This window comes from Pinus tabuliformis, chromosome 7 (assembly GCF_031772625.1).
Source record: "Pinus tabuliformis cultivar Carrire ecotype Pingquan chromosome 7, CPIR1, whole genome shotgun sequence".
NCBI lineage: Eukaryota > Viridiplantae > Streptophyta > Pinopsida > Pinales > Pinaceae > Pinus > Pinus tabuliformis.
In genome coordinates this window covers 103,506,083-103,521,428 of record NC_142293.1, presented here as the reverse complement: position 1 = coordinate 103,521,428, position 15,346 = coordinate 103,506,083, and the positions used below count along the sequence as shown (strand labels likewise).

General features: G+C 36.4%; 1 pseudogene; it reads left to right on the top strand.

Moving 5' to 3' along the window:
• Positions 1-484: 484 nt before the first annotated feature.
• LOC149245484 (protein MEI2-like 4) lies at positions 485-13,591 on the top strand (annotated as a pseudogene).
• Positions 13,592-15,346: the final 1,755 nt, after the last annotated feature.

Below are 15,346 nucleotides of genomic sequence, written 5' to 3'. Positions count from 1 at the left end.
GATTTGTAATTATTGGAAAAATCCAGCAATTAAGTCACACGACTTGGGAGTTATTGTTACTTAATACCAAATCATACCAAAAAGGGTAAGGGTACTATTGATGAGACCTCCCAACGACTCACCATTAAAGAAAAATTCATTAAGTTGTAAGAACCATGCATTGCCAAATCTTAATCCAAATATGCACCTACGCCACCCTACCACCGTATCATTTACCCCTGCTAGAAGCACTAAATCCCTATTCAGAGTGCTCGGAGAGGAGGAAGGTAGTAGTGCAGGCTAAAACAACTAGAGTGTGTGCCAAAGGGAAGATAAGTAGGTGAAACAACATTGAATTGCAGAAGCAATGGGTGGAGAAACAATATGACACAAACCAGGAACTACAGAAGCCTTGGAAGGCTGTCCTGAGGCATGCCAGGTCTTCAAAGATGTAGGCTAGTTCGAATTCTTCTAGAAATTAGAAGGATCGGACAATGGTGTGGCCATGGAATTCACAAAGAACCTGGAAAGAAACCAGACAGAAGTCAGAGGATTGAAATTGGAGGTCACGAAAGAAGTTATTGCTAGAGTAACAGGATTGCCAGTAGAAGGGAAGAGATGGTTTACCAGGAAGGTTAATGACCCCTCGCTAAAAGGGGATTTTCTTCAAGAAAGTGAGTCATTGGTTAAGAAGCGTAGGGGAATTGATAGGCTGTCACTCCCCCAACCATGGGCAGATGTTGCTCTCTTCCTCATTAAGTACATTACTTGTGAGGGAAGAACAACAATTGTGTTTAATTACCATTTCCCATCGTTGAACCATCTCTACCATCAGCAACGGATTAACCTGCCATATTACATGCTGGGAAATATTAGACACATGGTCCCGGCTGTGAAAATGATTGCACATCTCAAAACGTGTGTTACAAACCATGGCCTTATTAAAATCATCGTGCTGGATGCCTTGAGCCAACAGGGCAAGAATTGGGAAGAGTTCATGCAGAAAAGGCCTAGGACTACTCGCAGAAGGCAAACAAAGATGGTTGGGGAAACTCCAGAGGTAACAAAGGAGCAACCGCAGTCCTTGTCAATGAGGATCAGCAAGAATCCGGTTGATAAACCAATTGGCGACAGAAGGCCGAAGCAGAGGATAAGGGTCAACAGACACCAAAAGTCCCCATCTGCGTCGAGAAAGAACAATGAGGCAGTTGAACAGAAGGATGAGGAGCAAGCTCAGCCAGAAAAACCTCCTTCACCTGGTAAGAGCAAAACCTAGTCCTTGCTGTTGAAAATTGAAATTTTAGAAAAAGAGATTAAGGAATTAAGGGAATAGCTAGCAGTAGGAAAGGCAGAGCCAAGAGCCCCAAGGCTAGATACTTTGGTAGAGGTTGTGGACAAGGCTAGAAGGGGAGAAATACCAGGAGCTCTGTGTGTAGCCTGTGCTAAGAAGTTGGTGGAAGCCAGATTCAAAGTTTGTGCAAGCAGAGACTACCTCGAGGGAGACTCAAACTGAAAACTAGGAAGTTGTTACACCAGAACTTGTTGAGGACATTTCTGATACAGAAGAACTAGCAACCGAGACAACACAATCCACAGAGAGTGATCAAGCAATGGATACACAAGAACCCTTTGCTAACACTGTTGTTTCACCAGGAACAACAGTGGAGGAGGAAATCAACCAAGTGGAGGAAGAGAAAGATAATATCCATGAGACGATGGTCACTGCTGTTGTTACATAAGAGCCAACAACAGAGACCGAAGTTTGTTCGAAGGTAAACGATGAGAAAAACCTGTGGACATTACTACTGCCACATAAGAACCAATGGTACGAGTGGAGGCTGACCATGAAATTAAAGAAACTGTGGTCAAACACACTGACGAAGCTGCTCTTACACAAGAACCAATAGCCAAGGTGGGATAGTTTCACCCTCAGGAGGACGATACACCTTTAGTTGATGATGCGTGTGGGAGAACGTCGAGTCCTGTTGAAGGATGGAATTATGAGAAAATGTTGTTATTGGCAGAGCTGCAAAAGTGGAAGCAGCTGACACTCTCTCTATAGGAGGGAGTGATTCCACTCAATGTGCATAAGAATATGATGGATTCCCTGCAAGAGAAATGGTTGAAGGAAGAATGGGAAAGAAAAGAGGAGGCATGGAGGCATAAAGAAATGATGAAGAAAAAGGATGAACAATTGTATCAGCTGCATCGGGAGGTCTCTGACCTAACGTTTGATAAGACCAAACTCTGCGACCTCACTCTAAACCTACTAGCATGTAGGTGGCCATCCTCGTCATACCCTGTGTTCCTATGGGAACGTTACTATTTATTTCAGTTGAGGGCAGTTTATGAGAACAGGTCCTATTTGGGTTCTTTTACCCACACCTTTTTGGAAAATTTTCAGTCCTGTGATTTTGATGATTAGAATTTGTTGTGTGAGCTATTCTTGCACAACATGATGTGCGAATACGTGAGCACAAAGATGGTGGCGACTATCCTTTCTTTCATGGGAGATTTGCAGTTTCGGGCATTCCTCTTATTTATGAGGAATCAGATTGAGTGGCAATTGTCTAAGAAGACAATAGAGACCAACGAGGAAAGGACAACACTATGGGTCAGGGCTGAAACAGGAATGGCCTATGAATTTGAACGAGATTTCAAGTAGTTCTTGAGCACTCCGGAAAGGAGAGATCAGCTGGCCATCTACAGAAGAAAGATCGTGAGGGTCTACCTCAACTTGTTTGCAAACATGAGGAGCCAAGCGCTAGTCGGATGTCTCAAGCGCACTAAGGCTTGTAGTGTAGAATTGCCGGAAGGGGACCCATTTGAGTATAAGAACTTTGTGGCTATTGTTTCACGGGTGTCGGAATACACCCAGATTGTGCTAACACTAGGGGCATTTTGGATTGGCCTCAGGTTTAGATTCCCTTTGATATGGTTGCCATTGGAGGAGTATTAACCCAATTATCAGTTATGTGATTATGAAGAGGAATCATGGCCATGTGAGTTAATGGTTGATCAAGGATTCAGAGCTTTAGGCGATGATACTACTGTTGCATACAATTTTACAGATTTCCATCAGGGGCACAATAAAAGGGTATAAGATTCTACATAGGGACATGGAGAGGCTTCAATCGGGGGGAGATTTTGGGTGTGGTTTTTCACCTATTTTCTTCACCTTCTTTCCCTTGTTTTGACCTTTCCATCCTTCAGACCTATGCCGTTATATGACCAAACTCCCTATTTTCGTACCTTTTTTAATGCATTTTACTGTCATGTTACCTTGCTATATTTTACTGACTAAATACGAGGCTTTATTTATTTTTGTGGCTAACTAGACGAGCATTGAAGGAGCATGTTGGGAAGTTTATCCTTTTTAGGTGTTGGCTCACGGAAGTAGATAGGTAGTAGAAGTTAATTGCAGGAAAGGGTAGAACATTTTGCTATTACACTCTGAGTGTCGTTACATATCGCTACTACATACTAGGTGTTGTTACAGATCACTGTTGTTACAGGTGGCTACTGTTATAGATTTCTGCTACACATCAGTGCTGTTATAGGTTGCTGTTACACATTGGGTGCCATTACACCTATTGTGGATCCACTGTTACACCAACAGTGTTGTCATCAGTTATGCCGCATCATCTCAAACCATCATTTGCTCAATGTTGTTGCACTGAAGCTGGAAATGTGGGTACTATTCCACACAACAGTTGTCGGCAGTAGGATTGTTTATTTTTGAGAAAACAAGACTCAAACAGTTGTAACTAATGTATATTTATTAGCAGTAGGTTGCAACTTCTTTATTTTTGGATCACCATGAGAATCAAAGATTCTTGTGACTGATCTGTTTTCTATTTTTTGGGATGTAATAGTTATAAAAGACTCGACTTTTTATGTATCAAAGGTGACATATAGAGGAGTATCGTTACTCTGTTTCTGTAATTTTTGAACTTATTTTAATATCAATTGGCACGGTGATGCTGTTATTGCTTTCCAACTGATTTGTTAATCACTTTTTGCATTCTTCTTGCACCCTACTGAGGAGGAAGGGCCCTCCTCTTTAGCAGGGATTGCAGTGATTAGGTAGTGTACATTTCAGTTCAGTTTATTGATTTATGGTTTCTTGCTATTGCTGTACAAATCGTGGATTGCATTCGCTGTTGTTTCTATTTATCTTATGTTGCTACACAGAGTTAAACAATAGAGGAATAGTAACCAGCTGGAATGGATGTTAGTTCTGTTGTGGCATGCCTTTACTTCAATAGCTTCGAGTTGTGATTAATTATGTGGAGTGTTTTTATATCTGCATGCATGATTGATTCATCAAGTTAGATTAGCAACATATTTTACAGTTTTTTTGCATTTTCTTATGCTTGATGGAGTGTATCGGCACAAATAGTGCGAACTCCATTGAAATAGTAAGACCTACCCTGGGTTGACAATTAATGTTGTAGTCTGAGTCAATTAAGGTTGATAAAACAACACTACAATGAGCTTCTAGCTAGTCCATTCCGATGATTACATCGTACATCCCCAACGCTGTGACATATGCCTTCAACTTAGTTGTACACACTCTAAGGTTCACCTGACATTAGTCAACACTAGGTCCTACTACGTTATTTATCCCGGAAGCCATTTCAACTTGTTTAAAGTCATCGTGCTCATAGGCTTCCAACCCACATTTTTCTAATGCAATTAGTGAAATGAAACTATATGTAGCACCAGAATCAAACAAATTTTTAATTTTTATTGTTTATCATACCTGAGGTTTCTACCATGACAGATTGGTGTTCAAATTGTTGGTTATCAACTGTTGCATGGATCTGATGGTGGCTTCTCACATACCCCATTGGTGCTTTTCCTTCTCTACGGTTATTACCAGTCCATAACCTAGGACAATCGCGCTAGTAATGAGGCCCCCCACATCCCCAACAAGTGATGTGTGGTAGAATTTGAATACAATGTTGTGGAGTTCTTTCGAAATATCTCCTTCCCCTGAGACCCCTACCCCTGCTTGTGGATTCTTGTGTCTAACCATGATTTGCATGAGTCCTCAGTTCCTGGTGAAGCTGCACATGAAACCAATGACATCCTCATTGTTGGTGCTATGGGTACAACCCTATTTCCATATGGAGGTGGCCTCAAACTTCCTCCCCTTGAGAATGTATGAGGGGCCTTCCCCGTAAACTTTGGAAATTGTGGAAAAATGGTTTTATTTCCACCTTTTAAGTCTAAGTTATCTTCAACATAGCGAGTATGTTCAATATCTTATGCAACTGAGGATGGTTTCCACATCCATACCATTGCCATAATATTAGGGTTCAAGCCATAAATGAAATTATTTTATTTGCGATGATCAATATCCATGTAGGAGACATACTTGACCAATTCCATGAATCTAATCTCATATTCCTCTATTGTGTGGTTTCCTTGTACCAAAGCATGGAATGCTCCCACCTGTTGTTCTTCATAATATGTTGGTAGGTACTTTTTCCTAAATCTCTCTTCAAATAATTTCTAGGTAATTGTGTCAGGAGTGAGGTGTAGTTGTCATTCTAATTTACCCCACCAGTTCAGGGCACTATCTCTAAGTTGGAATATTTCTATTTTATCTTTTGAATTGGAAGCATAATCTCTTAGTGTGAAGCACCTTCTCATTCCCTCTAACCAATCTTTTGCTCGTTCGCTGGCACGACCTCCAACAAACTCTGGGAGCTTAATCTTTTGGAGCTCCCTAGTAATTTCCTTGATTGGAGGTCCTCTATCAGAGTCTCTTAATCCCTCAAGATTTTCCAGCCTTGATAGAGGGTGCTCCACTTCCACCTCAGTTGTTTGGCGTCCTCTTAAAGTCTCATTAATTGTCTCTAAGCAATGCATGATGAAAGCCAACTCCAATGATGGATAATACTCTTAAAAAAATTAATACCCTTTGTAGAGAATTTTAATTTATAAAAATATACAATACATAAACAACTTATAAATTTATATATATATATATATATATATATATATATATATATAAATATATATATATATATATATATATATATATACATATATATTAATATTTTGATAATACTCTTTTTTTAATTTTTTGTTTTTATTATTTTCTTTCCTTAAACTTCTTTTTTTTTTGGCTTTTGTTATTTTCTTTTCCTAAATTTCCTTTTATTGTTTTTTCCTTTTACTATTTTCTTTCCCTAAACCTTTTTTTTTTTTTTTTTTCTTTCTTCCTTTTCTAGTTTTTACTATTTTTCTTTCAAGCACTTGACTATAATTGTTTAACTCAAAGTTCAGACATTTAAATTTGGAAGTTGGAATGGTAGTTAGGAACATTCACAGTTATATGACAAGCATTTTTGCACAGAAGGGAGTTTAAAGATTAATTAAGTTGAAGGAAAGATGGCCACAGAATGTGTTGGTGAACTTCTACCAGAAGGTGCAGGTGCTCACTTGCGTTTTCTTTTGCAAGGAATTCGAAGGGAATTTACTTGCAGAGCCATTGATTCCACCAAATATCTGAACTGTAGAAAATTAAATAGTCTGAAGAACAATCAGTCCTTATAGAATATTTAGTGTCCCAGCCACATGCTCCATGGTCAAGAATTGGGAAAAGCAACTTTTATTAAGTCCAAGAAGCTATGGATTCTTTCAGGGCCATCTATAATTGTCATGGTTTTGAATTATATGCTGAATGTTATATCTCAAATGTTGCAGTGGAGGAAGACCATAACAAGTTAGCGTATTATGTGCTGGAATTCTTGGCCCGATGGTTGTGCATGTAGTTTCCAACACGTTGATGTGAGGGAAATGAATATTATAGATGTTGAAAAATGATTCCAGTGACCATTTCAGTAATGAAATAATTTGAATGTGGGGTTCCACATACAAAATATCGAACACAACTTCTAGCATAAGACAAATAAGAAAGTGGGAACAGTTTGGTAAGGTAAAGCATTATGTTTATGACGTGATGAGGAAATGCTCTACTGAAAAAGTTCTTTATTCGTGGCACTTTTACACAGTACAAAGATAACTATTAAAGATTTGAAAGAGATATCAAGGCTCCCAAACTTGAGGGCGTTGCTCTGTGGATGATTTCCCCCCACGTTTAACACGGTATACCATGAGTTTTGGTGAAAAGGTAGTGTTGAAGGCTACTCTAGAAACACAACCATCAAATAAATGGGTTGTGAGAGGCCATACAAATTTGGGATTATGGCCATTATATTTTATTATCATACCAACAATTAAAAAGAGGTGGTCAAATCCATTATAGGTTACCTAGCAATACAACCAACCATATGCTCATTATCTTCAATTCATCCCAATTCCTCACATGTCAGTAATCATACCCTAATTATATGGGTTACAGATCATTGATGTGCTTAGCTTCAATATTGAGGGTAGTTGTACTTGTGACAAAATATCTGTCATTTTCAAGTTTCATTTCTTTTGATTGCAAGATGGTTAGAAAGTGGAGTTGAGAGTCGATATGACTTGACATTTGTAGCTGAAATTGATGCAAAAACTAGACATGTAAGAATATGAAATATACACACGTATACTAAGATTGGTACACAGGCTTAGGAGTCTTCAGATGTACAACTGAACAACATTAATTGTTATATGAATCCCGACAATGTGTTATATAAGGAGATGATATGGGTAGGAATATGTCTAATTGAACCATCAAGTATTATTTCATGACATTATTAGTGAAAGAAAATATCATAGGATCTATGTTATATCCTGTAAACAAAGCCAACAATTATCTAGGAGATTATGCCCATTCTTTTAGGCTCACCTGTCAAGTTGTGGTCTAGCAGCAAGTTGGAATGCTTGCAACAATGATGATATAGGTTCAATCTCGACAGGTTCACTCCCCATTCTAACACTATGGTATTATGAGTAAAGCATCTCAAGAAAGTTGTATGTCCTGGATGATTTTGTTAAATGCATACCCTTTAATCAACACTCTTATTCAAAGATAAGAGCCTTTTTGTATCAAGTAGATCTTACCTGGAGTGTATTACCCCCCTCCAAAAAATTATAAGGGGATTAATTATTAATAAAACCTTCCACATGTGGGCTCACATACACTAGTCGGTTTGCCTATCCACTTATGTTGGTTCTTGCAAATGATATCGTATTTTGGGATTTGATATGTAGAAAAACATCACATGTTACTAATTCCAGCATGTGATAACATGATATTGTTACCTATAAAAGGGTAGTCTAAGAATTAGGTGTCACTCCAAGTTACAACTATAGGTGGTTTGGCTGCAAAGTACTCAAAATTCCACCCCTGATCACAATCTTCAGGTTTTAGAGAAAGTTTCGAAAATACTTACACACAAATACCATGGTATAATGATTATCAAGTCTTAAATAAATTGTGATTGTGATCCATGTTGGGTGTTCAAGTATATTCTTGACCTTATATCTAGACTAGTGCAAATGTTTATCAAATATTAAAGAAAACTAGTTTCTTGATTTCATGGTCATGGATGTTGAAATACCTTTAATGTGTAACAAGCTCTACAATATATATATATATATATATATATATATATATATATATATATATAAACGCTTCTAGAAAGGGAGGGTTCAATGAATGAAGTAAATGAAATTTCTCATCTGCATGTGATATAGAAACCAAAGCAATGTGATAATTTTGCAATATAGGTGATCAACCCCAGTCAAGACAACGTAGGAATGGATTTCAGTAAGATAGTTTCGTCCTCCATGAATCTTTCATGACAAAATATATTTATGTTTGAAACTCTCACATCTTCTCTAAAAAAGAGAATTTTTTTTTGGAATTTTTATAATATATATTATTTGGCATTTGTATTTATTAGTTTATTTGTTTATTTATTTCATATATATATTTTTAAAATACAATTTCACAATGGGTTGATGGGTTTTAGGCCTTAGATTTTGAATCTAGCTCTGACACCACATGTGGGGACCTAAACTAGGTCTTCAAACTAAACCAAATTTCTCATTTAATTTAATTGTAATAAAAATAAAAACAACGTGTTTATAACTTTACATGATAAAAAAAGCATACAAGTAAAATTTATTTTCAACAACATATTAAACATGTAAGAAGTTTCATTATTTTTTTTGCAGAAATTTACATAAAACAACAAATCGAAGAATACATGTTCCAGTGGCTTGATTGGGGTGCTTCTAACTCTGTTGAGATGCTCCTCTCGGGTTACCTGACTGATTTTACCTCCTAGCCAACTATGAATGGTTTCCTAGACCAAGGAGTCTCCACAAGTTCCCTAGCTCTCCGAGCCCAAGTCTAACCAACTGTAGTGTGTCCAAGTTAAAACCAACACTCTCCAATAGATCCAAGTTTGAGTTCTCTCATTTTTATCTCCATTCTCTCCCTTCTCCTTCTCCACATTCCTCCCCAAAATAAAATCCTCCAATGCCAAAACAAAGACCAAGGATCTCCCCCCTTCTCCTCTCATCCTCCTTCCCTTTATGTTTCTTCCTCTCATCCACCTCAACCACTTAGCATTAATTTCATGACTACCCCCTCATATTTTTAATTTAATAACCTTGACTTTCCTTACCATATCTTATCCAAAAGTAGATTTGAGAAGACACCTTGGGAATAGAATAGAAATATGATATTGATTTATAAATAAATTGGAGAAGACAATATCTTATCCAAAAGTATATTTGAGAAGACATCTTGGGAATAGAAATATGGATATTTAATTTAGAAATAAATTGGAGAAGACCATATCTTATCCAAAAGGAAATTTGACAAGAAATCTTGGGAATTGAATAATAACAAATAATAAAAGTCATATCAGTAAAAGAAAATTACATATGAATTCACAAGTGTAGATATATACCAATATTACTTAATAATTGTAATTCAATATTTGCAGGTTAATTAAACACTAATCAAAATTAGCATTATAGGATCGAGTAGGGCATTACACCTCTGTTGTAACATGAATCCTTAGCCTTATCTATTGAAATCTTTAATTGTTTTCTAGTTTACTTCAAAACTTTATTGATTTTCTATTGTTCTAATAAATTTTCCACTAGGGTTTTCCTATGATGGAAGCATCCTGCAACTTTGGATTGAATTTTGGCACCTATCTGCAACTGTATGCTAAGAAATAAACTTGTGAACCTCCATCAGAGAAACGAGAAAGAAGTGAGACGATGTTACCTAGTTCAACATCATAAAATGTCTTTTGAGGATTTTCTGTGTTTTCTCGTAAAGCCAAAACTAAATGTAAAACACTTTTTCTCATAAATTTTTATAAGTTAAAACATTTAAAAATGACCAAAGGAAACATTATTGGTCATTTTGCATACACGTTATTGCAGATAAAATTTGGTGCAAATTTTAAACAAATTTATAAGGAGTGAATTGTTTGAATTATCACCTTGTCAGAGTATTTGGCAACGATAGGGGTTACTCATCAAGTTAAAGCAAATTTCAAGTCGATCTTAGCTTCCAAATATAAGAGAAAAATATTGAAGCCTAGATACAACAATTTTAACCTTCTATTGTTGATATCATGTGTACACACATCGATTCAAATGTTGTTCCTCCATACTTGGCCTTCTCCTAAGTGCTCATTGGAAGTGGCCGTGAGTTTAGTTCTAACAGAGAACATTGCCTCAATCTAAATCTGTGATAGTAGTTGCATCAGGAGTTGGAGTAAGAATAAGTGAACACATATTGGAAACAAGGAGCTTCATCTACAAATAATTCACCATCTAGTTTGTGTCTCACTAGGTCATGAAGATAGAAGCAGTAGTATTTTGCAATGTCCAGAATGTCATGATTTCCAATTAATGTTGTTGTTTCTTTTATGCTTTGGTGCAACCTAATTATTTTGGTGTTTATATGAATCAGTGAGGATATTACTAAACTTGCATGGTTTTTCCATATGGTTCTAGGATCTGACACACATTGGGGAATGTGAAGTTGTTTGATTGATAGTGGAGATATAGAGACATTTCATTCTAGTAGCTAGGTAGCACTGAGTTTATTTATGGATAGTTCATTGCATGGAGCATCATCAAGTGGTCCCCACCATTTGTCATCTCCTATTAGAGTTGCAGCTATTTCGAACCATGGAGGTCAATTTGTTCAAGGAGAACTTGGTCATTCATTAGGTTGTATGAGCCTCGAGATAGAAAGATTTTTATCTTTCCATCCTCAGTCACTTCTAAAGTATAACGATGGTGTTATCAATTCTGTCTTACAATCCATTTGCTACAGATTCAACAATGATAACAACCATAGCTTCAAGGTCAGCTGAACCAATTGAATCCAGGTATTTGCATTGAGCCAGTTCTAATAACATGAAAAACCTATCTTTTGATCATAATGATAGTGGTGAGTTTATTCTTTGAGATTTTTTTTTGGCTTCTTTTCTGTTTAGAACATATCTAAGGTGAAGCAGAGGATTGTTGATTCAGTTACTGGTATATTGCTTGTAATTTTTAATTATAGTTTGAAAATTTTATGGTAGTTTTTGGAGTAGCAGGGAATGGTTCCTTGTTGAATCCACATTCTAGTCCAAGTGGAAATGGATCTTTACATGCCCACCACTTTAGTAAAGGTAATTGTAATTCATACCATCATCATCTACACAGTCCAGTTATGTGGCCAACTTCATCTCCATATGCATATGGTGTGTGCATATATGGCGTCAATCATAGTCACAACCACAACCACATTGCTTCTAGGTAGTCATAGTCATCTGATTAACACAACATTACCTTCACAACATCACTATGTTGGTTCAACTCTAAATACCAATCACTCACATCTAGACATAAGGCATGGATATGTTAGGGAGTCTCCTAAATGAACACTTTTCTCTCCTAACTCACTTGGAGTTGTAGGATTATTTGGTACACATGGAATGCATATGCTACCATTTGGCACTCACACTCTTATGTATCATACGAGTGTCAATGTTGTTGTAGATCCTGCTATTTCTTCTCCAAAATTGGGAGGAATGTCTCCATAACAAAGATCTCTCGTCTTTCCTAAAAATGGGTCATCAATGTACATACATGAATCCTTAGAGCATGCTAATGAAGTAGCCATAAAATTGACAACAATAAAAATAAAGTTGATAACAGAAACAATATCAACTTGACATTGACTGAATATTCCGTGGATAAGACACTTGGAAAAGACTTATGATCAAGAACATTCCTAACAAGTGAGTCAATTGTTAAATATATAAATACCTAAAATTGTTTTTCACCAAATGTTTAGTGATATTATTTTCTTGCTGAAATTTTATTTTGGGTCAGCTAAGAATTCAAAGGAACCTCTTTGTAGGTACACATAAAATATGCTTTTGGCTGCTATAGATGAACAATTCCATGGAACTTATGATTTCATTTACCTACCTATTGACTTCAAGGTAAGTTGATTTCAATTACCTACATATTGTCTTCAGGGTAAGACTTTACTATCAATCTATTTTTTTCTTTTAGGAAGCCTTAATTGGTTGGGATTACAACATCATATGTTATTATGGTTCATTATCTAGAATTTTGTCAAATACAAATGATATGTAATCTACAGTCACATCCTTGGGTTTGTCCTAATTATTTTTCCCACTCCTTGTCATGTAGAATAAGTGTAATGTTGGCTACTCCTTTATCAATATGAACAATCCTTTACATATCGTACTGTTCTTCTAGGTTACACTTCTTGTGTTTCTTATTCTCCAAACTTTTCATTTGAAACAGTTGCAGTACATTTTGTTAGATTAAGGCATGCCAAAAATATTCTCATATTGCCAAGTGAACCCTAGATTATCGATTAGTGTCTTTAGGGAGAGTAATTTTTCTTGATTGAGTGCGTTAGAGAATGATATAATTATATACTATATAATTTTATGTATTATTATTGTATGCTTTGCTATGGCTTGCACTTTGAAGCTTTAACTTTCCAGACAACTATTCATCAATATGTACAGTTTTGGTGGCTGAAGGCTGATTTTGTTTGATTTTGAATATCCAGGAAATGTGATTACTGGGGGGTTTATTTATGTAACCACACTTTAGTGGCTTTATGGTGATGGCTTACCTGCCCCACACTACTTTTTTTTAATATGCTCTATTTAATATGGATATTTAATAGATAAATCAAAGCATATTTCAAAAACAAAAATTGTGTACTGAGGTAATACAACCTTTCCTTGCAGACATTCAATGGTAAGAAATGGGAAAAGTTCAGCAGTGAAAAGGTTGTTTCTCTCGCATATGCTCAAATTCAGGGTAAATCTTATCTCATTTCACACTTCCATAATTCAAGCTTAATGAATGAGGACAAACATTGTTGTCCCATTATTTTTCATTCATAGGGTCAAAATGTAGGCGAGCAGGTGAGCCAATTAGTTATGTGCTAAGTGTAAAGTTGTATATTTCAATAGTCATGTAGTAGGATCATTCTTGTTGTTCACATGATACAATTGTAAATGGAGATGGGGTGGCTTTTCTTCCACCTTAGTAATCTTATGCATTTGATCTAACAATAGTTTAGTGATTTTATGCAATAGATATTTATATGCTTTTGATATAGTGGTAGTTTAGTAATTGTATGCAACACATATTTAGCTGTAAAGGAGGCAAGTACATTCCAAGAAGAAATTATAATGTTGCAACAACTAGTTAGGTGAAGAATAATTAACTTCTTGTTATTACAATGGGCGAGGGCAGAGAAGCAAGGACATAAGAGGAACATAAAGTTGAGATTTAGTTAAAATCTTTGTATTTATTTCAAGGAAATTGTGGTAGTTTTAGCCTTTATGGAGTTTTGATGTAAGATTTCATTAAAGCATAGGAACGAGGAAAGATATTTTTCTTCCATGGGCCCAAGGTCAATAAGGAAGAAATGCATAGCCCAAATGATGTGTAGAGAATGTATATTGTTATCTTTTGTAATTTGCTTCTCAAATTGCCCAGAACTTGGACTCTTTAGATTTTTTGTTCAAACCTATGAATAATCATCCAAACAAACACTTTCTATTCTTCTCTTCAAGACTTCCTTCACACATCTGTCCCTAAACATATTTGTTCATTAGTGACATACTTTAGACCTCTTACCTTTTATACATAACCGTCTAGGTATGCAGCCCAATCTTCAAATCTTCTAAGGGTCATGACCTTGGTCAATGCACACATTCATGGCACTTGGGGGATAGATCATTAGGAAAACCTTGCACATAAGAAGAAAGCGTCACCTTGGGCATATTCACCTATGTCCTAGTCCTTTTAGGACATCTTTTTCCTCATCCACTTAGGTTCTTATCTAGCCTAGAATCTACCTTATGTTGGCCTTAATCCTCACTATACAGGACCCTTCTCTAGTTTCCAAAATCATATTCCAATTTTCTGATTTTAACCACCCTAAACTTGAGATCCAATCACAGAGACAAGCACACAACCAATGACATTATCACATGGTTTTAGGTCTCGTTTCTAAGTGTCTCGACACTTAATTCGATCACCAAATTGAGTGCATATGGTATAGACTTTTGAGCATAGCCTTAATGTTGTAGTATTATGGAATATACCCTAAATAGGGATCGACCTTTCAGAGAAATAAATCCCTCTCCATGCCTAGATCCTACCTTACTTGAGGCATGAATTTATTGAGGAAACCATCCTCTTCTTGGAGTAGAAACATGGCCTATCACAAACCCTTCATGCTCCTCCATTCGTCCTCCTAAAGGTGTTGAAGCTTGAGGTACTCAGACCTCCTTCTAGGGAATAATCACTTGAGATAAACCATCTTTGGATGTATCCAATTGAGACACAAATATTTCCTTCTTATAGTGTTTCATGAGGTGAACGTTAGCCCTCAATGGTATCCTTTTAACCCTAGTTGACATGATTTTCTTGGTCAAAACCCCAAGTAACCATGACAAGGGTTTCTTTCATTTGACTCTGCCATCATATTGTTGCCTTAGGTCCTCCTTGGTCCTTTAAAGAGGCTCTAATTGAAAATATTAATAAATAATAATGTTTTTGCTTGATTTCACACCCACACCATGGGTACAAAACCCCAATTCTTGAGTTCTTTGCCCATAAACCCTTTTTGTGGTGGAAACTCACACAAACCTAGTACCTTGGGTTGTGGAGTACCTCTGAAGCTACACAAATCAACAGGAAAAGACACAATTATCCTCCATTTCACAAACTAAATTCATATACAAAATACCACTTTATCCAACTACCTCTTTCCTTACTTGAAGTGTTATTGCAGATGTCAAAGGAAGATTTCATACTTAATAACCAAGGTATAGATGATGGGAAGGAGTTACCAAAAGAATATATTGGA